Source organism: Pinus tabuliformis, chromosome J (assembly GCF_031772625.1).
Source record: "Pinus tabuliformis cultivar Carrire ecotype Pingquan chromosome J, CPIR1, whole genome shotgun sequence".
In the NCBI taxonomy this organism is placed as follows: domain Eukaryota; kingdom Viridiplantae; phylum Streptophyta; class Pinopsida; order Pinales; family Pinaceae; genus Pinus; species Pinus tabuliformis.
This window is the reverse complement of record NC_142295.1, coordinates 54,155,341-54,182,260: the sequence shown is the minus strand read 5'-3', so window position 1 is coordinate 54,182,260 and position 26,920 is coordinate 54,155,341. Positions and strand designations below refer to the sequence as shown.

The window sequence follows — 26,920 nt, the reverse complement described above, 5'->3', positions numbered from 1 at the left end:
GTCCAGAGAAGCCTACACCTGTCTGTAGAAAAAGGACAGCTAGGGGTAAGATGGCATTCTAAGCCCATTTGTTCAGTTGTAAACCAATGGAGTTAAGTGTAGCACTTGTAAAAGAATTGAAGCCATAATCCCAGAGAGCCTAATCAAGTTGATTAGAGCTCAAGGAGACGTAGCCCAAGATATCAAGGTGAACTCCATATTATATTGTTGTCTTATGGGTTTGTTGAATTGCTGCTTTATTTATTGTTATTTGTGTTTCACATCAGCATAAGCAAATGAACATAAGCACTCAATAGTCAAAAAACAAATACAAGCATACACCTATATTTTCAAGCATTTCTTAATTCCACATTGGTTAATCATTAAGATTTGGGAAAATCTAAAGCTTTGGAAGTGGGAGAGGTTCTTGTAAGCTAAACAAGAAGCCTAAGAGCCCCATTTTCAGATCATCAGACTATTAGTATGACACAGTTGCACGGAATCTTAACTACTTTCGAGATGAGAAAAGGAGGTCCATCAGATATGAGAGATATCACATTTAAAGCTTTAGGAAAAGAAGAACTCAATGAATCAGGATATATTTCAGAAGGAGAAGTAGAAGCAAACTTTTTCAAGAACCTTCAATCAGGTTTCGGAAGATTCAGAGGTAAACTACCTTTCAAATGTTTTGCTTGTGGAAGAGTCGGTCATTATGTTACCAAATGTCCTCATAAAGATAAGGTTGATAAAGGTCAGGAATTTGCAAAATGGAATAGAAAACAAAGTGTAAGTAAGAAGAGCTACTATACAAATGAAGATAGCGATGGTTTATCAATTAGCGATGAAGATGAAAATAGTAATGACTATAGACTTTTGATGGCTTTTGAAGATGATGATTTCTTGGATGCTTTAGATGAAGATGACTTTTATGAAGAAATCTCTAAACTCAAAATATGTTTAGAAGAAAAGAATATGATTATAGATACTTTGACTTTCCATCTTGCTGAAAGAGAAAAACACAATGAAAAACTAAAATGTGAAATTGTGGGTTTAAGAAAGGATATTGAGAAAACAAAAGCTCTCAATCTTAGATTTGCTAAAGAATAAGAAACCTTAAATGAAATTATCAAAGTGAAACATTATCTTTTGATAAAGATAGGTCTTGGATATACTGAATAAGCATCTCAAGCATAGAAGTCGTCAACCTCCACTAAAATCTATCTTGATGCAGCAAAGAGCAGTGAACAGTTTGAAAATCGTCAGCAAAGGCATAAATCAGATCACCAGGTAAATCAGGCTCAATTTACTTCAAGGATGAACAAAAGCTACAAGCAACCTCAGGTTAATCATACTCAATATGCTTCAAGAATGAATATCAATAGAAACTACAATCACCAGGTCAATAGATTTGATAATCGCAGGAACTTCTTTAATGGCCAATGTTTTTCATGTCATAACTTTGGATACAAAGCTACTCAATGTGTTGCTTACAAGACCATCATGACTAGAGAAGCACAAAATCAAAGGAATTTGACAGGGAGCATGAAAAGGACCTACAATAACTTTTCTCTTCTTGAAAATGAAATAGAATGCTCTATATGTAACAACTACGGTCATGAAGAATCTAAATGCAGGAGTAAATTTTGGCAAACATCTCAGAAGGAGCAAACTTCATTAAGTCCCAAAATATGGAGAAAGAAAGAACCTCAAACAGAAAGATGTGGTATAACCTTGTCTGCAGAAGAACAAGAAAATCAGCGGTACATCGACAGTGGATTCTCAAAACACATGATAGGTGACAAAGAAAAAATTCATTCATATAATGCCTTAGAGAAGGAAAAGAAGGTCTCATTTGGAAATGACACTCCTGCTGTCATAAAAGGTAAAGGCTCTGTTCTCTTAAAAGAAAAGGTTAAAGCTGGGAATGTTATGTATGTTGATGGTCTAAAGCATAACCTGTTGAGTGTCAGTCAAATGTTTGATCAAGGAAATGTAGTAGTGTTTTGAACAAATGGATGTGTTGTTCGTGAGTTTGGTACAAGAGAAACCGTGATCAAAGGTATAAGAACTCCAAACAACTTATACATACTCAAGGGAGGACAACAACAGGGTTATCTAAGCAAAAATGATGAACACTGGCTATGGCACAGGAGATTGGGGCATCTAAGCTTGTCTCAAATAAGAAAAGCATGCATATTCTAGGTTGTTCATGATCTTCCTGATATCAGCATTACAGAAAATACAATATGCAAATCATGTCAATTTGGTAAGAAAACCAGATCACACTTCCCTAAAAAGGAAGGATTGGCTAGTAAGCCTCTTGAACTTTTTCACACTGATTTATGTGGACCATCAAGGAAAAAGTCACCTCCTAGAGAAGAATACTTTATATTGTTCATAGATGATTTTTCTAAAATATGTTGGATAGGACTTCTAAAGCATAAATATGAAGCATTTGAAAAGTTCAAAGTCTTCAAATTTATGGTTGAAAATGAATCAGATCGCAAAATCAAATGCCTCAGATCTGATCGAGGAGGGGAATTTATCTCGGATGAATTCTTTGACTTTTCTGAAGAACATGGAATAAAGAGGCAATTCTCCACCACAAGGACTCCTCAGCAAAATGGAGTGGTAGAAAGGATGAACAGAACTGTTCAACAAATGGCTCGTGCTATGCTAGATGAGTCTGGAACTCCTGCAACCTTTTGGGGTGAAGCTGCATTCACTGTCGTCATTATTCTCAACCAAGCAAATGTTTGGGTAAACAACACTCAAACTCCACATGAACTTTGGTATGGTAAGACTCGTACTATAAAATACTTCAAAGTTTTTGGAAGCAAATGTTACATCAAAAGGACTGATTAAACATTTGGTAAGTTTGAACCCAGAGCAGATGAAGGTATTCTCCTGGGTTACTCTTCCTGAAGTAAAGGATATAAATGTTATAATAAAAGACTTGGGAAAATTATTGAATGTATTGATCTTGTGGTTGATGAAGCATGAAAAAATCCAAAACAAATCAAAACCAAAGATTATGAAGAAGATGAGAATTATCCTCCCACATCAAATCAGACTAATTTTGAAGAAGAAACCGATGAAGTACCATAAGAAGAGATAACGGTAGAAGAAAAGACTCCATCCAGGTATGTTCAGAAAAATCATCCAGAGACTCAAATTTTGGGACAGAAAGAGGCAAGTGTGCAGACAAGAAGAACTATTACAGAAGCTTCAAGCTATCTAGCATTGATATCCTCCATCGAACCTCAAAATGTAAATGAAGCATGCAAAGATGAATGTTGGGTCAAGGCCATGAATGAATAACGAGCAAATTGAAAAGAATAATACTTGGGAATTAGTTCCTAGACCTCATGATAAGAATATCATAGGAACTAAATGGATATTCAAAAACAAGCTGAATGAAAATGGAGAAGTTATTAGAAATAAGGCCAGACTTGTTTGTAAAGGATATCCTCAACAAGAAAGTATAGATTTTGAAGAAATTTTTGCACCAGTTGCTATACATGAAGCCATAAGAATGTTCCTTTCTCTTTCTAGTTTTCAGAAATTCAAAGTATACCAAATGGATGTAAAATCTACCTTTCTTAATGGAGAATTAGAAGAAGTCTATCTCGAGCAACCAGATGGATTCATTCTTGGAAATGATGCAAAACTTGTATGTAGACTCAGAAAGTCTCTTTATGGTCTAAAACAAGCTCCAAGGGCTTGGTATTACCGTCTTGAAAAATATCTCCATCAACAAAAATATCAGCTGATAGCAATTTATATACAAAGATTGACAATAATAAATTGCTAATACTTGTTCTGTATGTTGATGATATCATTCTTGGTAGTAATGAAGAAGCCATGAGTCATAATTGCTTCGATAATGCAGCAAGAATTTGAAATGTCCCTGCTTGGTGAGCTTACATATTTTCTTGGTCTACAAGTTCAACAAAATAAAGATGGTATTTTTCTGTCACAAACAAAATATCTCAAACAGATCTTGAAAAAATATGTCATGGAAGATTCTAAACCAGTATGTACCCCAATGGTAATAGGATGCAGTCTCAGCTCAAATGATGAATCAATAGCAATACATCAACCAACTTACAGATCCATGATTGGTAGTTTGATTTATCTAACAGGTACCTGACTAGAAATCATGCATGCAGTAGGAATAGTTGGAAGATTCCAAGCAAATCCAAAGGAATCACACCTTCAAGAAGTCAAAAAGATTTTCAAATATCTTCAAGGAACACAAAATTTTGGTTTATGGTATCCTAGAGATACAGATCTTACACTTCATGCATATACAGATGCAGTTTGGGCAGGAAGCATTGATGACAGAAAAAGCATTAGTGGTGGTGCATTCTATATGGGTTCCCGATTAGTGTCTTGGTTCAGCAAGAAACAAAGTTCAATTGCATTATCTATAGCTAAAGCAGAATATGTGGTTGTTTCATCTTACTGCACACAACTCCTTTGCATGATGCAAACATTGCAAGACATTCAGATCACATGTTCTCCACCCATCTCCATTCTATGTGATAATACAAGTGCCATCAGTATTTCAAAGAATCCAGTCATGCATTCCAAGACCAAGCACATACCCATCAAATATCATTTTCTACGTGAACAAGTGCTTGAACAAAAGGTCAAATTGGATTATGTTCCCTCCAAAGAACAGGTTGCTGATATATTCACAAAACCACTGCCTAGAGAGACATTTGAATATCTCAGACAGAAGTTTGGGGTAGTTGATGCATCATCCTACTGTTAAATCCTATCTATTTTAGAGAACGATGGTTATACGTGAGTTGCATGAAGTGTAGTCACGTACATACGCTAGTTTCTGTGGATATAGTCGCATATATGTTGGTTTGAAGAAAAGAAGTAGGCCAGAGTCAAGAAGAAAGGGGTCGATATGGTTTAGTGAATTATCTGCTCTGCTTGATGATGGTTATAGTGTGTGGATGACATGTGGAAATAAATTGTTGGTTTCATAAGTTGTTGATAACTTGATGTGTCTCTGATTGATGATGATGCCTTGATAACTCTTCTATTATATGAAATGATCAGATCTAACAGTGATCATCTAGCACAGGTTTAGGGGGAGCATATGCTTCTAATAATGCCTTGTTGGCATTATCTTAGAAGATCTTGGTACATATTCACATAGTTGTTTTTGATTTAGGTGGAACAGGTTCAGGGGGAGAATATGGTTGCTGGTCTGGATGCTAATTGATAGATGTTGCTGATATTTGGTCTCTGTTATATATGTCATGTATATCTTTTAATTTAAAGGTCATGAAATGACCTATTTTGTTACCCCACTATGCATGGGATGGATGATGTAATGTTCTTGTTTTGACATGTATAAACAATTGGTATATCCCCACTTGGTTGGGAGATGGATGTACGTATGAGTCATTGGTGATAGGAAGGTCATTTATGATATATGTTTAGAGTCATGTTCTTCTTTTAGAACATCTTTTTGCAGACCTTGCTTGTATTTAAAGGGAGCATGGAGCTCACTTCAGCATATCAGAGAATTCAACATGTACTCAAGGGGAGCATAACCCTTTGCCCTTGATGACAAAGGGGGAGAGTGACTTGGGGTTGCCATTAAGTCCAAAGGGAGAGATTGTTGACACTATGACATAGGTGTTGTCCTTGATGGTAACTCACTCAGATGACAGATCACATTTCAACAGGTTAACAACACAGAGTTATAGATCAGACTTCACTGGATGAGGAAAGAGAGATATACGTAGGTTCACCTTGACAAAGTAGTGTATACACGTAGGTTAACAGAACAAAATGAGTGTATATGTACACACGCACTTTCACAGAATGAAAGGCGCATATATCTTGGAAAACTAAGTTTTGGTCCAAGGTATTTGGTCCATGGTATTTTGATCCATGGTATTGGTCCAAGATATATGGTTCGAGGTATTTGGACCAAGGTATTGGTCCTAAGTGGTTTTAGTCCATGGTATTGAGTAAGGCCTAAGACTATAAAAGGAGGAGAAGATCATTAGGGAAAGGAACTCAAGTATTGAATATTTGATGAAAAGCAAGATCTAGTATACAGGTTATTGGGTTATGGTGCATAGTTGGATTTGAACAAAGGATGAACCTTAGCACTTCATGAAGGGTAAGATCTAATGATGGGTCAAGATCTTAAGGCTTGAAGTGAAGTATCTTTATGTGGTTTGATCATTTATCTGAATAATTAGCGCATGTTATAGTCTGTAAATACAATGATCTGGGTATAACTGAAGTCTGAAATTGTTGTAAAGTTTAAATCATCATTTACATATCTGTATGCAGGTTCACTTTAGAAAAGGCACGTATACACGTTAGTTTTGGATATCAAAACAATGTATACATCTTAAATTTGATTTGCAGATCTGTACGTAGGTTTGCCTTGAGAAAAGAGCATATGCACACAAGTTTGACACAGGGAAGTAGCGTATACCTTATAAAATATGTTTTAGCTACTTCTATTTGTTGTTGCAGTGTTCTGGGTTATGGCTTGGGTTTTGGTTACAGCATTCTGAAAGATCAGATTGAAGGGTTGTCAAAGTGATTGATTGATTCAGTTGTGGTTGGTGCAAAGGAGATTGGCTGATGCATATATATTTGATGATTGAATGATGTTATTGATGGATCCAGTTTCAAAATTTATGAAATGCGGTCCCTGGAAGAAAAGAGAAGTTTGTAGCCTTCTGTAGGCCGGCACCTACATACTAGTAAACATATCATCCAGTACAAGAGCTAGGGGGTTGTAGCTCCCTTCCAAGAGAAGCTGGAGAACGAGAGAAGGTTGTAGCCTTCTGCAGGTAGAAGCCTGCATACTGATATAAGTCTACACCAGTACAAAAATTGTAAAAAGAAGTTTCTTATTATTAAAAAGATAGAGAGATTGCAGCAGGTGGTTTTCACCCACATTGGGTTTCCACCTTATATCTTGTGTTTCATATGTGTGATTGTCTGTTCTGTTTTTACTGCACCTGGTTACTATTTATATGGTTCTAATGCACTGATTAAAGATCAACATATGATGAATTAACTGAATCATAAGTTTGTAGGATATAGGCTAGTTTCCTTAAACACAGTTGTGTATACACACGAGTTCCATCAACTGAAGTAGCGTATATGAATCTGATTATGGAAAAGAAAAATTATTAACTTTCTAATACTGATTCACGCCCCCTCTCAGTATTATTTCCAACAGTGTAACCCCTTATTGTTATTATTACAACCCCCTTATTATATTGTTGTGCCCATATAGTCCCCATATTGTTATTATTGTGCCCCATAGAAGCCCACTATTGTTATTATTGTGCCCTTACATTATTATTGTTATGTCAACTCTAATTATATTATGACCCCTTAGACTCCTATATATAGAAAGGAGGTCTTGTCATTTGTATCATCTAAGAATTGTTCATTTGTGTAATATAAAGGAGGTTGCCCCCTCGAAGAGGCTGAATTCTAAGACATTGATCTGTCTTTTCTATCTTTTTGTGAGTTGGTTTCATAACATTTCCCTTCTTCTTTCCTTTTCCTCTCTATCTCATCTTGTGCTTTCTTTTCTTCTTCTTGCCGCCTTTCTCTTCTGCTTATTTTCTCCTTTTCTCATTCTGGCTCTGGTTGTCGAGTCCTGCGATTGCTTGCTTTCCAGTTCTCTTTGCCTCTTTATCTCTCGCTTCTTTCTTGCCAATTTGGAATTTCTTTGTATGACCGTAGCTTCTTCTTCCTCACTATCACTTATGTGGTCTTCAACCTCTTTTCCTTTGCGCTTCCCTGATTCCTCGGCTCCCTTTGATGTTTTGTGTGGTTGTTTCTTCACCGTTGAAACTCTTTCTCTGAGGCTTACATTCTCTTGGGAATCATCGAGGAGCTCATATTCTATGGCCTAATGCTCACTTGGGCTAATTTCCCTTGTGGAGTTATACCAATTCCTAATCCCATCCTCGAGGTCCTTCTTGGTGTGGGCGTAAGACCAACTGAATTTCGCCTTCTTGCAATGGGCAGCTACGACTTTCTCGGGATCATATGTTTGGTAATTCAGGGTCACGAAATGGCTCCCATCTAGTTCTTTGGCTTTTGCTTCTACCTGTTTTAATTTTTTTACCATGTACGCCCCAATAGTGAGAGGGAAAGGTGGCCATGGTTTCTTCTTGCCTTTGTTCAAAACCTTCGAGAAACCCTGTGTTATTTGGTAACAAACCTCTTGTAGAACTATCCTATCCATGACAAAATTGGGAAGAGCGTGAGGAGCTTTATGAGTACCGAACACTCTAACGATTGTTTATTCATCAATGGGGAACCAATGAGCTACTTTGACCATGGTCTTCATGGCTCTCTGTGACATGCAAGGTGGTTCTTCCTCGAACAATAGTTGGTATAATGGGATAATAAATGTTTCAGATATTACATCCAACATGCTTCTATAAGCTGTGTCCTAGAAGACTTTGTAGTGGTAGTGAACAGGTTGGGCTACCGATGTGTCCCAATTACAGCTCCAATGCTCAAAGGAACACCTCGAACAGACAACATCAAGGAGGTATGACGACATATAAAATTTTGGAGGCTGCTTGAGGGGTGGGCTTTTAGCGGTGGCTATGTTTGTCCTCAAAGACGATGAGAGGATGCTTGACCAATTAAAAATAGTTCCTTGAGTGGCGACAACATACATGAGAGGAACCCATGTGCCAAAAAAGACATCATAGTCTACCTTGCCATATAGCCAGTACATCATCGCAACAATTAACTAATATACTTTGCGTAGCCCCTCTGTCTTGTAAGCTTGGTCTGTCCTGACCCAAAATTTTGTAGGTTCTTGCCACCAATCCCTCAAGATGTCTTTCGTTGGGATTGTGAACCCGGCGAGTGACTTGGTGTTAAAAATCTGCTGCGTCTCAGGAAATTTGTAGTAGGTGTTGATGTCCGTTGAAGAGATGGTGGCTATGGGTGCCCTGTCATGAACCTTGATCATCCAGTCATATGTACTTGTACATTGCAAGATCCATTCAATGGTTTCTGTGCATGCGAATACTAGTGGATATGCCGCTACTTTATGTAATTTTGACTTCTTGATGTTGATATATACCTCGAATTAATCCTATGTTTTTGGAATATCCTTCTTAGCAAATTCCTTGTAGATCGTATATCAAGAGAGCCTCGTGGTTTTAGTTATGTTGCAAGTAGTGTCTATGAAGATAGGTGGTTGTTCTTCTGGATTGGGCTCCCATGCTCTGCTTCTCGAGGTGCCTTGAGCAACTTTAGCAGTCGGGTGACCCATTTCTTCTTCGAAAGAAAAAATGGATATGCAATGAAGCTCGATGTCACCTGGCATGTCAAAAAAACAGTCCCACAATGAGAGAGATGGCATGACAATCAATTGCAACTGTAAATAAAAAAGGATACTTAGCCGGTGATAGGAAGGTCATGGGGAAGGAAAGTTGCATGGTCACAGATTTCAAGAATGCGACTGAGAGACTAAGATCACAGGTCACAGAGTGAATGAAGGGTTACAATGTGTGAAATTTGGTCACAGGTCGCACAATGGATGGTGGTCTCAAGTTGTAACTAGTCAGAGATCGTGAAGATGTGAAGTCACGAAGTTGCAAAGTCGTGTGGGAAATGGTATCATGACCACGGGACATGTGACTATGGCTCAGAAAAGCTCAAAGAAGTCCCTAATTAGCTTTGGGAGGCCAGGGTCACTCTCAGAGGGATGTACTTTAGGCTTCCCGATAAAAGTGAGGGGATCAGATTTAAGGAGAAACAAAACCTTTTGGGTGTAGGCACAGGGAAAAGGCTAGGGCAAACTATCAAGCATGTAAATGAAAGAAATGCTAAGTAAAAGGATAAACCCTAGGGCGAGGGATAAGATAGAGGTCAGGAGGGGCAAACATTGACACTTGGAAGGAAATAATGATTTCAAGGGGGAGGACCATTACTTACCGGAGTCGGATGTGCATGCATATTCAGGTCAGAGGGGCTTCTAGCTTCAAGTGCGACCAACAGAGCCTTGAAAAATGTGACTGGGTGCCCTTCTATTTATAATATAGGCGCACATGTGGGGTTCATGAGGGTCAAGAGTGCGACTATTGTGACCCTGTGACTCACAGGTTGCGAAGTCCCATGAGTCGCGTGGTCACATCAGAGGATGTAAGCATGCAGCGTGACCTTGCGACCTTGCGAGTCGTGAAGTCATATAGTTGCATAGTCGCACAAGTGACTGACAGGAATCGAGGTGACCTTGTGACTTATGCAACTTGGAAGGTCATGAGGTCACGATATATTTATGAGGATGGAGGTGCGACTTTGCAACCTTGCGACCCGTGAGTCATTGTGGTCGCAATGGTTTCCATGGTCACAATTATTAGTGATAGTCACGTTCCAACTCTGCGACCGACCTACTAAGGCAGGAACTGGCGGCTTGGCTTAACTTAGTCAAAACTTGGATTTCTACTCGGGTTTACTGACACTGACGAACTTTTCGGGCAGGACCTGGCAAGGCTGAAGCTTAGACCTGGTGTAGGGGCTCAAAAAATTTAAGGTTGCTCAGTTTTTTGGAGGTGTTGTTGCAGCAGCTACAACAATTGGTGATTCCATGGAAGAATCCGGGATCTCTGACATTTACGGGCTCGCTTAAGGGGACTTAAGTAAATATCGCTTCATGGGGTTGTGGGTCCCACTGATGGTATTTTGGGCCTCCCTTTCAAACTTGGTCAATTGTCTCAACTGGCCTGACATGATCTTTGCACACGCAGTAGGGCGCTACCTCCTGATGTCTTGGACCCAAAAGGGAAACTAAAGTTATAGTATGAGTTTTGATGTATTCTCGGTATAGTGGTCATGGTACTCTGGTGTTGCTCTACTACTAGGGAGACTGAATAGTACCTCGGCAGAGTCACTACCTAGAAATCGTGAACATTGCTCCGTTACTAGTGAGCCTAGTCAACACCCCGACAGATTTGTGGCTTCACCTCTTTGTGCACGAAGCCTTTCTCAGTCCTTTAGCCCTTATTATGAAAAATATGCAAGGGCTCATTGGCACTTATTTTCCTATGCATATATGCACTTATTTGATGAAGTCTTGAAGCCTGAGTGGACAAGGGATCTCGACTTATTTGACTTGCAAAGAGGTTGTTTCTAGTTTTTTAGAGTCCTTATTGTTTTTTTAATATATATACATGCTCATTAGTGGTTTCTTCAGTTTCTCTTTTGTTCCCAAAACTGCGGGTGAGCTATAACGACTTCAAGAATTTTGACCATGTAAGTAGTTGGGACAGACTGGCGTGAGTGTGAATGAGGACCTATGTGTGCCATTAAGCTCCCCATTGTCACCAATCTAGCCCACAATAATCTTCTCACAACTTAAGCTTTGCTCTGTTAACAGATCCGGAAAACATTTATGGGATCCAAAGTGCAAGGCCGCTTTAACTTTAACCTTCCATCTCTACTTTATTCCAAAGGACAACAATTAAACTAGCAATTAAAACTAATTGACAGCAAATGAGGACTATCTATGAAAGCAATGGTAAACTATAGTACAAGCTGGGGCCAAAAACTTTGGGGTTGCTAGGTGAAGTAATGTTTGAGGTTGTGGTAGCTCACTGGGAGGGGTTCCACTCGCCCTCCCAGGGTTTGCAATTTGAAGGTGTGATGACCAATTTTTTCTATGATCTAGAATGGGCCTACCCACAAAGGTTGAAACTTTGTGTGTTTGCCTTTGTCCTCGTGAGCCTAGTCCCATTGGAGCATGAGGTCCCCTACCTCAAATTTGTGGGACCCTATGGATTTCCTATCGAACCATCTTTTGATCTGGGCTTGATGGATGGTTCTCCTTAGTTTTGGACCTTTCTTCCTCTAGTTTTACCAAGGCATTTATTCGGCTTTGAATGGATGGGCATGGGGCTCCTTATGACTCTTGAGCCAGCCTAAGGGTGGGGAGATACAGATTGGGTGGAAGGATGGATTCTTTCCCGTAGACCAGGAAATACAGATATGTGATGATTGAAGTTTTGGGAGTGACTCGGTCAGCCCAAAGAGCGTTACTGAGGGCATTGTGCCAATTCTTCTGCTACGAGAGCAGGGTTTTCTTGATGATACAAATGAGGTTTTTATTGGTTAATTCTACCAGGCTGTTTCCTTGGGGATAGTAATTGAACGAATGTTATAACACAATGATATTTTCTAGAGAAAAATCATACAATTTCAAAGGTGAAAAGTAAGTAATGTTATAAAAAACAAGGGAGGTTGGAACACCGAACCTGGACATGATGTACTGCTTAATAAAGGATATTACCTCATTGTCGTTAACCTTTCATAATGGGATTGCTTCTACCCACCGGGTAAAATACTTGGTGGTTGTGGGTATGTACCTATGCTGCTTTAACGAGTTAAGGATGATCTCGCCTATGACGTCCATACGCCATTGTTGAAAAGGTTCCTCGACTGCTATGGGTTGCAGAGGAGCAGATGACCTTGCCTGTCTGCTTGCATGCTTTTGGAAAATTGGACACTTTCATACATAGGCATGAGTGTCTTTGAAAAGAGTGGGCCAGTAGAAACCTGCCCGCATGACCTTATGAGCCGTGGTGCCGCCTGCATAATGACCTCCTTCTAGTCTATCATGTAGATCTTTTAGCACCCGTTGAGCTTCATGGTATTCTAGACATATCAGTAATATACCGAGGTGGTGCTTCCTAAAAAGGTTCCCTTGGACCATTTGATATGAGGTAGATTTAAGCCTGATGGCTCTCCTCTGTTTAGCGGACATGGCTTCAGGCAAAGACCCCTGCACTAGGTATTGTTTTAAATCAGGATACCATGATGAGGAGTCATGTGATCCAAGGAGTTCATTGTGGTACATTTCAATCTCATGCTCCCATCCTTCTATTTCCTGAGCCAGTCGATCAGACTCCATGTCCTGATGATCAACGGCCTCGACGGCTAGTTTACAGATACCATGCCCTTTTTACAATGTGGGAGGGCTTAAATTCTAAATCATATTCTTGGAGGGATGTCATCCAGTTGGCTCTTCTCTCCCCTAGCTCCTGGTGTACAAAGAGGGATTTGACGACAGGATGGGCGACCATCACGGTGACGTGGTTCTTTAGGATGTATGTTCTGAAGTGTTTCACTGCTTTGTAAACTGCATAAGCCTGCTTATCGATGTCCAAGTAGTTTAGCTCTGCCCCTTGGAGTCTTGTACTCATGAATGATATCTTAATACACATATCTTCCCCACATGAAACACAAGTATCTTCCAAAAAAACATGACAAAGTTCACATAGACATAATGTATGGTGAAAAGAATAGTAATTTATCTTAATGAAATACAACCATAGAGAAGGGAGCTCTTGGTTTAATATGTGAAATCTATAATACTTCCCCATATTCCTCATTTCATCTTTACCTTTCATTATCTCATGTAACCTCCCTCATCCCTAGGAATCATATTATACCTTATGTTATATTTAGTAATAACTTTAAGTGAGAATCTTAAGTTGTCCATGGAAACCATGGAAGGAGATGAAGGATATAACAAAGTTATCCCCATGATTTGGGTTTACCTTAATCATGGTATGTTCTTGTTATCACAATGAAATATAATAGTGTTTTTGGACTATAGGCAAGAATATCAAGATGGAAATCACATGCCTAGATCCAAGAAGATTCATTGTTTAATCTTATTTTTTTCAGAGGGATTTATTCCACTACAACCTATTATGTAGTCCCAAAGATATTATTTAAGACAAGAGTTTACCTAGTTCTAATTCTTAACTTCATTGCAATGGTGACAAGTCCTGATGTGGAAGTGATAATGGGGCACTCTTTCTAATTCAAGATTGAAGCATTTAATCTATTAGTTACCTCAAATAATATAACAAAGGAACTTATATTTTGTAGAGAAAATTCATCAAACATTGGAATCACATTTTCTACTGGGATCTCTTATCAAAAAACCAAGGAAAACTTCTTCATTTTTTCTAAGTGTCCATTGATTCGAAAGTTCTTAAGCCTCTATCCTAGTCAAAGAACTACATAGATATGGATATAAGAGCATTGAGCATCCAAGATTCAAGGAAAGGTATTTTAATTTACAAGTGATATAGGATATTTTGTGTTTCTATTTCAAAATAGGGAGGATTGTGTCCATATTTTGTATTTTGGAATATATTTCATGATCTCTAAAGGAATGTTCTACCACTTTTGTCTCTTGAATTTAACCCTAAAATTGATATCAAATAAACCACTATGTAGGTCAAGTTTCCTTATGTTCCATTAACATTCTAAGATGATTTCACCTTAAAGTCCACTCGGGATAAAGTACATCGAAACATTGACAAAGTAGAACCAAAAGAAAGAGTGTATTTTTTGTCATAATATTTATGTAAGTGGATCTAGATAAGGCCCCTCTAAGGAGTTGCAAATTAGTATGGACGATTGGATCCATTATCAAGTTATATACTATAAACATCATACCTTAAAGTGCAACTCTTTTCATCAACACAATAATTTTTCTAGAAACTAGACAAAGATTCAAGAGGGTCAACCTCTCTCAAACAAACCTTCAAAACAATTTAGTGAATCAAAGTAGAACTCATTTAGGTGGGTTAATGATAGGAAAATAAATTTTTCGACTGAGAGGTTGCAATAATCAAATATATTTAGGAATAATTATCAAAAGAGAATCAACAACATTGAAGCCCTATCCCCATGGTGTATATCATTTCGTGTTAGGGAGCATTATTGACAAACTTCTTGTTGTGTCGTTGGTTCAAACCTCTAACTAGTCTTGTGTGTCGAGTGTCTGGTTGCATAGATATGGATAGAGGTTATAATTGTAGATTTTAACCCTGTACAGAAATTAACTGCAAACAGATTCTTAAACTAGAAAAATATACAATTATGAGAACATAAAACAAATATACATAGAGATTTTCCCATGGATCTCAAAACTAGGAATACCAGATTGAATTTTCATTATATTCCTTTCAATGCTACAATACATATATATATATATATATATATATATATATATACATGCCGAAACATTCAAAAACCCCAATCCACTCACCCTAAATCAGAACATAATCATAGTTCCCTTGACTAGATCTACAAATACCATGGGAAAAAACTATTGTGCCAAAAAAACCATGCGCAAAACCATGGGTAAGTCTTCCCACCATTTTGGGTCTGCCTAACTATTATTGGGTCCACATAAAAAAAAAAAATGTGGGGTGTTGCCCCGGACCCCATGACGCATGGAAATAACATAACACATGCCCAAGAACAATAATAGCAGTTGGAATTGAAATCATGTCAATCAGTATGAGCCCACAACAATTGTCGATTCTTCTAGTTCACAAAAAAACAACAGCATTGAAGCCCTTGAAAGTCTAGAAGACATATAGAAAAAAAAATAAGGAGGCATATAAGATAAAGTTACAAAAATAATTTGAAGATGTGATAGAACCCCAATACTCAAAAGGTGTTTTTAAAAGCAACAATAAAGGAGGTAGAGATAGAGATGGAAAAAATATAAAAAATATTCAAAGATAAAAGAAAACCACCCCTCTCAAGAGGACCAATAAGTGATTTTAGAAACCCTGAGATCCTCACAAATCAAATATCTCTTTAAGCCCAACTTTGGATGCCTCTTTCATAAGAACAATAAAGAAATAGACCTTCTCATAAGAGGGGAAAAAATCCAATCAAGAATGTTGAGGAATCAAATTCTAATCTACCAAATAAGCATATTCGTCCTACGTGACTCACTTCACTCAATGGACTTTCTCTATTGATTGCCTCTAATGGATTTTATTTCATCATTAAATTAATGAGATATAATGTTTATGAATTTACCCAATGGGTAAAGTGGTAATAATAAAACACGTGAAATCGCTATTTCAAAGGTTTGATTCAGATGCATTCCTTTTTGAACAAACCCAATCCAATACATTAGTGGGAGGGAAGCACCATTGTCTCAATCCTATCCCTCAATAAGTTAATTAGAAACACTAGTGCATACTCCAAAGCTCATTTCAATGAAATAAATAAGGTATTAGGTAGAATCATGCAAAACTACCAACACAAAGCAAAGGAAAAAACATGGAGTACCTACCCATCGCTCATTGGTTCTTAATTATTTTTTGTGAAGCAATTGTACCAAAGAACCTTCCTTAGTATTGTACTACTAAATAGTCTTTTTGTTATATCAATGGGTATGATAATACTTGTGAGGTACACACGAATGGAGCTTGGTAAATGTAGATTGATCAATTTTAAAGTAAAATTTTGGTTTTTTACGATTACATCCACATATGGCAAATAAGCTCTCTTATATGGTATTACGGGCCATCTTATTTCACTACACCTCCCTTTGGTATAAATATTAACCATGACTATTATTTAAAACATAGATTAAATTAACTATGAAACACATTTAGTTTTCTAATGAAAAAGATCATTCATGGTTTTAAGTATATCTTTGTTCGGGATTTTAAAAATATTTGTAGGCAATATGTTTAACCCATATTTTGCATTAAGAGTAGTGAGGTATGAATTAGTTGGAGTGTATGAGATGGATTTAAATATTTTTAAAAGTACACATTAAGAAATTTGATTTTTATTGGTGCTTGATAGGTCTCGATTTAAAATAAATCTAGTAAAGCTTATATACAACATATACCAAGAATTTTAATCCTACTTCAATATGAAATGTGGTTTACCAAAATCTTATTATAATATTCATAAAATAACAAACTAATATAAATTTATAAATCAATTTTAAACATAAATATTTATCAAATCCTATTGAAAGTTTTTTAATTTTTTTTTTTGTAAATCTTATTGGATTTTTCATTTGAATATTTTTGTTATATGATTTTTTTTAATATTATGTGTGTATTTTTGGAATAGGGTTTTTATAATTTCAATTTAATTAACAACAATTATTAGGTGGAGGGTAGGGATTGACCTCCACGTAATATTCTAAAATATTCCTAGTAGTAGTCACATATCAAAGGTTGAGATTTGTTTCAAAAGCAGTGACGCCATTTTTTTCCCTTTTAATGAAATTGATTAATTGAAAAAATGTGTCATATGAACATGTGTCATATGAAATGAGTTAAGTTTTTTTGGGCATGTGTTATTGATAAGCCAAAGTATTGTAACAAAGTCTATTTAGACCTTAAATAATTTCCATGGTAAAGTGGGGTTGTTTCATGCTCTTATAAAAATATACATTGTTAACCCATATATTAATTCATTTTATAATTAACTAGCATAGATCCATCTTAATCCTGAATCTATCAAGTGCCAAGAGGGATTACATATCGTGAGGTGCAAACGTCTTTTAGATTTAAAAACTTGAAAACATGTTTGCACTTCACGAGATTTGATCCCTCTTCATAGTTTTTTTATTATATAAATAGTTGACATTAAATTTTTTCACTCAACACAAATCCATAAGATCACTTGTCAACTCCATATTAAGAATGGTAGAAATTTCAAGTTTCCATTCATTTATTTTGCTCTTTATAAAATTGATATAAATTTATGTTACTTACTATGAAGATTGAAATCTTTTATGTTACTTACTATGCAGATTGAAATCTTTTATGTTACTTATTATGGAGGTTGAAATATTTTATCCAAAGATATTTTATTGGTTAATATAAAAAAATAGAGCTTAATTAAAAAAAATGGAAATTGAAGTTTTTAATTTGGGGTGAATATGGAAAGAATTTTTTGTTATTTCCATCTTAAAATTTTTAATATAAATATTATTTTATTATTTTTACAAATTAAATTTATCTAAAATGATGAAGAAAAATGAAGTTTATCTTTTCAACCAAAATTTCCATAATTAAAAATCTATACATAAAATTAACAATTTTAACCCTATGAAATATATAATAAAATAAATGATTTCAATTGGGTTAACATCAACATTATCACATAAAATATACCCAACCAATAATATTATATTTATCCCATCCATCATTCGAAAAAAGTAATAAATCCACATTGAAATTTGTGGTTCCTCCTTTGCGTACGCTCTCTCCAAGGGGTTCACACAGTGCACCCTCCTCTTTGTTTTAATTAAACTTGATAGTTACCGATTCACCATGTGGTAAAAAAAAAAAAATAGCGAATGCGTCCCGAGAATAAGTCGTTGAACGTGTTGTAAGGACCAGAATAAGTCAATTGTTTCTAGTGATAAGTCGGCGGACAGGAAACGTAATGGAGTTCCGTCATCCTAAAGTAGTAAAACCCCGCGCATATACCAGACATTGCACCAAACCCTTGCATGTGAATTTCCATGGCGATTCTGTTTCGACTCAATTCGTTTCTCCAGGCTGTTCTGCTTCTCGTGATATCCTTGATCTTCCTCCGACTGGTTCTATGGAGGATCTGGCGCTGCAAGAACCTGCCCCCGGGCCCCCCGGCATGGCCGATTGTAGGGAACCTCCTCCAGATTGGATTTGCAAGCGGTGCCTTTCACAGCTCAGTGAAGAAATTCCATGAGACATACGGGCCCATATTCACCATGTGGGTCGGTCCCCGCCCTCTGCTGATAATCGCCAGCGGCGAGCTTGCACACGAGGCGCTCATACAGAAGGGCTCCCTCTTCTCTGACCGCCCGCCTGCCCGCGGGATGCAGAAAATCTTCAACAGCAATCAGCACAGCATCAGTTCGGCCACATACGGGCCGCTGTGGCGGAGCCTTCGCAGGAATCTGGTTAGCGAAGCCCTGAGCGCTTCGGCGATGAAGGCCTTTGGGGAGGTGAGGGAATGGGGCATCGGTCGCCTGGTGGAAAACCTGAAAAACGAAGCGGCTCGCAACGGGGGAGCGGTGAGCGTGGTGGAGCAGCTTCGAAACGCGGTCTTCTGTATCCTCCTGTGGATGTGCTTTGGCAGCAAACCGGACGAGGAGACGGTGATATCCATCCAGGACGTCATGCGAGAGGTCCTCCTCAACGGCGGAGGTCTGGACGAAGCCTTAGCCATTCTGGGGTTCTTCAACCGGCGGCGCCGGGCGCGGAGGGAGGAGATCCGTCATAGGCAGCGAGAAACCCTGCTCACCCTCATTATCTTCGCTGATTATCTTCGCTGATTATCTGGAATCTGTCTGCCACCGAATCAGCTCCATCTGCCAACCGATTCCATTAATTCAGGAAACTATGTGCAGTTAAATTAATTTCTTGTTGGAGCTTTCTGAAGTGGTCCATTACTCCATCTGGAGTTCTCTACCTTGATCTGTGGAACACCTGACACATAGCCAACAGAAGCTTGATGGAAGCTTGGCTATATATTTATCTGTTTGGTACCCAAGCTTGCATCTCAATCCCCTTCAGTTACACCATCAAGTTGAGAGAGCAGAGCCTGGAAGTACCTTCAGATTTTCTTATCTGCCTGTTTTGAAAGTGCCAAATAAGACTTGGGAACGATCTGCCTGTCTTTATATAATCTTTTCTTTTGGTTGCAGGCGTATTTCAAATCTTCTGAGAGGAAATACGAGTCAATGTTATTCAAAAGGCCGCATATCATTTTTGCAAAGCCTTCCCTAGTGATCTTGGGTTCTCCGCTTGTCTCTTTTTCCAGCCTGTTCTCCACGAGTACAATCGGTTACCCAATTCAGCTATTTCACCCATCTTGGTCAATGCCCATTTCTAAGTTCTAACTATTCTGGGTTTTCATTTTAGAGGCCAGAGGGGTTCTTCGCTGTTTTATTTATGCAACGCTGCCAATCCCACAGCTGTCATCGCTGTTTTATTTATGCAACGCTGCCAATCCCTTCAGCTTGAAATCTGCTCAGATTGTCCTAAGCATTGTGCGCAACTGTTTTGTTTTTTGGGTATCCGATGAGCGTTTCAATGGCATTCTGATCCTTTAATGTGTTGAATAGATCCCACATTTTAGAGACTACTGGTTTTTGGTATTGTTTGTTTGTTTCAACAAGCAGCGGTACAATTTCAGACAGCCAGTTTTTAAGTTGCAATTGCGTTCATGGTGTTAATGTGCCCACATAGTGATCTACTGTTTTTCTGATTCGCTGAGTAGAAGTGGACTGCTTCAAGATCGGAGTGAGGTGCATCAATGGCTGGAGGTAAGCTTTCTTGGGCATCCAGTTTTTATGATTCTTTACAATAAGTATTTTTTTTTTTAATTCCGCATTAATTTCAGATTTGGCATTGCTGAAATTCGATTGTTAATTAGAATCATCGTTGCATATGCTTACAAAGCCCTGAGCGCTTCGGCGATGAAGACCTCTGGGGAGGTGAGGGAATGGGGCATCGACCGCCTGGTAGAAGACCTGAAAAATGAAGTGGCTCGCAACGGGGGAGCGGTGAGCATGGTGGAGCAGCTTCAAAACACGGTCTTTTGTATCCTCCTGTGGATGTGCTTCGGCAGCAAACCGGACGAGGAGACGGTGATATCCATCCAGGACGTCATGCGAGAGGTCCTCCTCAACGGCGGAGGTTTGGACGAAGCCTTATCCATTCTGAGGTTCTTCAACCGGCGGCGCTGGGCGCGGAGGGAGGAGATCCGTCATAGGCAGCGAGAAACCTTGCTCGCCCTCATAAACCAGCGCTGTGATGTGCCCTCTCTGGCCGGCGGTGCGTACGTGGACACGCTCTTCAATCTAAGAGTGGACGGTGGCTGCAGCCTCAACGACGACGAGCTCGTTACTCTCTCCTTCAAATTCATCACCAGCGGCAACAATACGACCATAATGTCTTTGCAGTGGTTGATGGCGAATTTGGTGATCCGTCAAAACATACAGACGAGATTATACGATGAGATCATCGGTGTCACCTGTAGCGGATGCCTTATCTCGATGCCGTGGTGAAGGAAACCCTGAGACGCCACCCTCCCGGGCACTTTGTCCTCAGCCATGCCGTCACCCGATCTTGCGAACTTGCTGGCTACAAGGTCCCGGCTAACGCATCTATCAATTTCGATGTGGCGGGCATAGGGATGGATCCCGAAGTGTGGGCAAGCCCATCAGAATTCAAGCCAGAGCGGTTTGTTGATGAAGGTGTGGAAGTGGATTTGACAGGGACAAAGGAGATAAAGATGATGCCATTTGGCGCAGGGCGGAGGGTTTGTCCCGGTTTAGGGATGGCTATGCTCCATTTAAACCTCATCGTTGCCCGACTTGTTCAGGAATTCACGTGGGAATGCAAGCCGGGGGAGACAGTTGATCTGTCCGAGACGCAACAATTCACTACGGTTATGAAATACCCTCTGCAGGCGGTCGTAAAGGAAAGGGGGAACAGAGATAATTAGAGTGGTGGAAGCTTACGAGAGGTAACAGGTTCGATACTTAGTGCATTCTGTACTGTAATTGAATTAAAATACTTGCTTTTGTTAACATTTTTCTCTTTAATGTATGTGGTTTGAATTATGTGCATGTCCCAACAGTCAATCAGCGATTTGGTTTTTTATGCCTTTTATCATTGGCTATGAATTATGGTGATGTCCTAAGAGTCAATCATTGATTTGTGTTTCTTCCTTTAATTATTGGATATGGATTTTTATGGAATAAGGTACCTAAACTCTAGCTGCTAGTTGAAGTATAAAGTTTTATCACATTATGGCTTTGTCTATGTGTTTAAAACGATTAGCATTTTGCTTTTACTAGAATTACGTATAATATTATTAAAATGGTGTGAAAATTTGAGTTTTAAACATAAAATTAAGTTAAAATGTAATTAAGAAACATGTAACAAAAAAGGATAATGAAAAATGTTGACACCTAATTGTATGGATTGGGTGAACAGCTATAATTAGTGTAAATAAATAATAGAGGAAATGGAGAGTCATCAGGAGATGCACTGAACAGTCCCTCTGTCTTCCTCTGTCTTGTATATAATAATTAACAACCTAAATGAATAACACAATTACATTTGAGGAGTTACCTCCTCGCCTGACATGATATCAAAGCCAGGTCTATTTATAGTATCCCTGCCCTTCTAACTCCCTTTCTGCCAATGTTCTACCTATTTTGTAGAATTGACACATTTGCCCCAGCTCCTGTGGTCTGACATGGTATGTGTTTTCTCTTCCCTCCTAACAGTCGGCCCTCCGACCCTCTCCCCTCAGCCTCGCTCCCACTACCAGCTCTCCATTGAATACGCGGTCCCCTCCCCACTGTATACGCGGTCTTCGCAAGCAGTCTCTACGTTTTTTTCTGAATACTTGGCTTCCTCACGACATAAGCTAACATAAGCTGGACTCTTTCCATACACTGGTCCACCGAGGTTTACGTTATCCAAGTAGGTGGCGATGGCAGTGGCTGAGGGAAAGAAAAAGTTTGGCCTGCAATTTCCGGTTGGAAGGATTGCACCTCGACACATTCAGCTAGCTATTAGAAACGATGAGGAGCTCAGCAAATTGCTAGTAGGCATCCTCACTTCTTGAATCGCAATGTGTCAGGGTCAAGGCGCTGAATGAAATCGGCAATCTCAATTCGATTCTTCTTGAGTCGCAGTAAAAGACTGTTTGCGTTCCATGACATGAACTTGAGGGGCTCCTTCTTCACGATGCCATCTGCTTCTTCTGCTATCTCCCACGCTGTTTTCATATATAACGCTGACCTCTATGTGTTGTTTTCATATATATAATTGTTGTGCGTTGCTTTTAAGTACTGTTTTGGCATATATATGTTGTATCCATGCTATTTGGCTCTCATATCCCATGGTATATAACATTGTTTAGTTGTTTGGTATATAACGTTGTTTGGTTGGAGACTGTCCCAAACGCTCCTCCATACTACTCTGATATATATACAACGCTCCTCCATACTACTCTTATATATTATATATTTATATATAATATATAATATATAACGTTGTCCGATATAACCATATCACCATAATACCTTTGTCTTTTACTATACCAGAAGTGCATTTTTATATATTGGCAGCACGGTAGATTTAAAAAAAAAAATGCAATCATCGATATCTATTATGGGAGTGGTTCTCAATGGCAAGAAGAACTATCCAGAATGGTCGCGGAAAATCAAAAACACTCTCATTTTTAATGAGTTGTGGAAAGGAGTGTGTGTTGGGAACAGAGACAAAGAGCCAGAACAGCCTACCTCAGAAAAGGAATTCGCCATTTGGGAAAATAAGAACAACAAGGCTTATGCATTGATTGCAGGATCAGTAAATGAAGAGGTGAGTCGCCATATTTCGCCACTTTCAAATGCTTTCGAAGCCTCACAAAAACTGAAGGAACTCTATAACTCACACTCTACACTTGAAGTTGTTCAACTCATGATTAAATTGTTCACCCTTGAATTACAAAATGATGATCCTCTTGCTCTTGCATGAGAAGTAAAATCTATTATGCATGATATCAAAGTCACTAATGTTGAACTGGACATTCCTCTGACAACTTTTCTCAAGGCACTTTATCCCACTTACTCAAATTACCTTGAGTCATTGCAAGCAAATGGAAACCTCAAAGATATTACCTTTGACTCCCTTGTGAAAAAATTTGCTGAAAGAGAGAAAGCTTTTGGGAAGAAAACAACTCCTCGGTCTTCTGAAGAGGCTGTGTTTCTTGCACATAGAGAGAAGAATCTTGCTCAAGATTCTTCCAGAGGAAGAGGTGGTCGAAGAGGAAGAGGAAGAAATTTTAGAGGCAGGGAGGCAGACACTCTCAAGGAGAAAAGTCAGATTTGCATTACATACACTGCAGAAGAGATGGATCACATGATGCATCCACATGCAAGTTGCCTTGGGACAGAATTGAGCAGGAAAGAAACCAACCCAAAGGTAAAACTAATGACAAAGAGAAAGGTAAAGCACTTGAATCCCGTCACTATGTTGTGGCACACTATAATATTGGAGTAAATGAAGACTTATTTAATGGTTCACTTGCTTCTTGGAAAAATGATTGGTTGCTTGATTTAGGAGAAACTTTCCACATGAATTTTAGAAGAGATTTCTTTGAAGAATTTACTGACAATGTTGATGGAGTAGTATACTTTGCAGACAAATCAAAACTCAAGCCATTAGGGCTTGGCACAATCAGGCTTAAATTGCCTGGTCTTCCAGACTTTCTTCTGCATCATGTTTTATATCTCCCACAACTGAGGAGAAACTTGTTGTCCTTGGTCCACATCTGCCAGCAAGGACACTCCATTCATATGTTTGATGGCAAGCTTGAGGTGAGAAAAGCATTAGACCACTCACTTGTCATGAGGGGGACAGAAGAAGAAAGGCTTCTCACGCTGCAGGGTACCTCTGCTCGTGCACAAAATTTCTAATATAATTCTCATTATGAAGAAGGTAAATTTCCATCAAGTTTACTATGGCATGCTAGATTTGGACACTTGAACTATTAAAGCCTCCGCTTGTTGAAGAGAAATGGTGTTACTGGTTTTCCTACAATTCCTAGGAAACTTAAGCAATGTGATGCTTGCATTCTAGGAAAGCATAGCAAACAGTATTTTTATGATTCACATTCCAGAGCACATAGAAAACTTGAACTCATTCATTCAGATTTATGTGGTCCAATGCCTATTCCTTTTGTAAATGGAAATAAATATATGATGACATTTATTGATGACTACACCAGAATGTGTTGGGTTTATTTATTGAAGAAAAAATTTGATGCTTTTCAAACATTCAAGAAATTTCATACATGGATTGAAAATGATGCACAATCTCATATTGGCTCTATTCGCACTGATAATGGAATAGAATACACTTCAAATGAATTTGAAAACTATCTTCGCCAACATGGGATCAAACATCAAACAACTGTGCCTTATAATCCCCAACAAAATAGAGTCACTAAAAGAATGAATAGGACAATCTTAAATATGGTGCACTCCATGATGTTTTTCAAAAATGTAAAACTGATGTTATGGGCTGATGCAGTTTTATGTGTTGTATATGTAAAGAATAGATGTCCATCTAATGTTATTAGAAACAAGACTCCTTATGAAATGTGGTATGGGAACATTCCTTCGGTAAAGCATCTCAGGGTCTTTCGTTCCACATGTTATGCCTTGATACCAAAGGTACAAAGAAACAAACGTAGTGTAAGAAGTTGTAAGTGTATCTTCCTGGGGTATTCAAACACCTCCAAAGCATACCATCTCTATGATGAAGCCAATAAAAAGTTTGTTGTATCTAGAGATGTAATCTTTCTTGAATCATCCAAAACTGACAATGTTGTTGAGCGGCAACTTGATCGCTTGGATAGATTCGCAAATGCAAAATCATTTCAAGAATTTGATAATCAGATTCCACATCTTGAAGGGGGGATTCCTATACTAGATCAACCCGTGGAATCTTCTTCTGAAGCACTCTCTCCCCCACATGAAACTCCAACAACGGATGATACTTTGAGTGATGTGATTGATAGAATTGGGAGACTCAATCTTGATTCAGTCCCAACTCAATCAACGGAGCAGCCTGGACCATCTCAGAAAGGTCCCCCAAAGTGGCTGACAAAGACACTTGAAAGTGTTCATCCTGATGAGGTTGGAAAGATAGGAACTAGAAATTCAACCCGGCAAAATGGAGGTGATGTAGATGACTCTGATTCATCTATTGATATGGATGTTTCTTATGATTTTGAATTGAATTTGTCTACAGATTTTGAACCAACTTCCTTCAAAGAAGCTGCTTCTCATGATGAATGGAAAGAAGCAATGCAAAAGGAGTATGATGCCTTGATAAAGAATGGCACTTGGAAGCTGGTTGATCCTCCATTGGGAACCAAACCAATTGGCTGCAAGTGGGTCTACAAGAACAAGTATAAAGCTGATGGCTCACTTGACAAGCACAAGGCTCACTTGACAAGCACAAAGCCAGGCTAGTGGCAAAAGGTTTTGCACAGAAGGAAGGGGTTGATTATGAGGAGACTTTTGCCCCCACAGCAAAATGGTCTACCATCTGGACACTCTTTTCCCTAGCAGCTTAGAATTGTTGGAAAGTCCATCAAATGGATGTGGATGTAAAAACTGCTTTCTTGGATGGAGATCTAAAAGAGAATGTTCTTATGTCCCAGCCTGAAGGATTTGCTGTAAAAGGACATGAACATAAAGTATGCAAACTTGTGAAATCATTGTATGGCAAACTTGTGAAATCATTGTATGGCCTCAAACAAGCGCTACGGGCTTGGTATGAAAAACTAACTAAGCATCTTCTGAAACTCAATTTCAAACGTTATGATCTTGATGATGCAACTTTGTTTGTTAAGAAGGTTGGAAAAACAGTTGTATATCTTGTGGTATATGTATATGATCTTTGATGACAGGGAACAATGAGAGCTACATTGCATCCATAAAGAAGGAATTCAGGAAAGGTTTTGAAATCATTGATTTGGGCTATGTTCATTACTATCTTGGTATTGAATTAACTCAACATCCAAAGTCCATATTCCTTTCTCAAAAGAAGTACATTGGAGATCTGTTGAACAGGTTTGGCATGACTGAATGCAATCCTCTTACTACTCCAATGGAACAAAAATTAAATCTCACATCCATTGAAGGAAAAGAATTTGAGGATGCAACAAAGTATAGACAGCTTATAGGAAGTCTCAACTACCTGACTACTACCAGACTAGACATTTCGTTTGTTATTGGAATCCTCTCCAGGTTTATGCAAAAGCTTTGTGAGGGACATTGGTCTATTGCAAAAAGAGTTCTAAACTACTTGAAAGGAACTCAAGACTTTGGAATCAAGTATACACAGGTGGGCGACTTCAGCTTGATTGGATACTTTGATTCAGACTTCGATGGAGACAAAGAAACTAGGGTATTTACTTCAGATTATGCTATGAGTCTTAGATCAGGAGCTGTCTCCTTGAGATCACGCAAATAATCAGTTCCAGCAGATTCCACAGCAGAGGTAGAATATGTGGCAGCAGCTGAGGCAAC

General features: G+C 38.6%; 1 pseudogene; it reads left to right on the top strand.

The window, feature by feature from the left end:
- Nucleotides 1–18,179: 18,179 nt before the first annotated feature.
- On the top strand, nt 18,180–21,417 carry LOC149225463 (cytochrome P450 77A1-like; annotated as a pseudogene).
- The last annotated feature ends 5,503 nt before the right edge of the window (nt 21,418–26,920 follow it).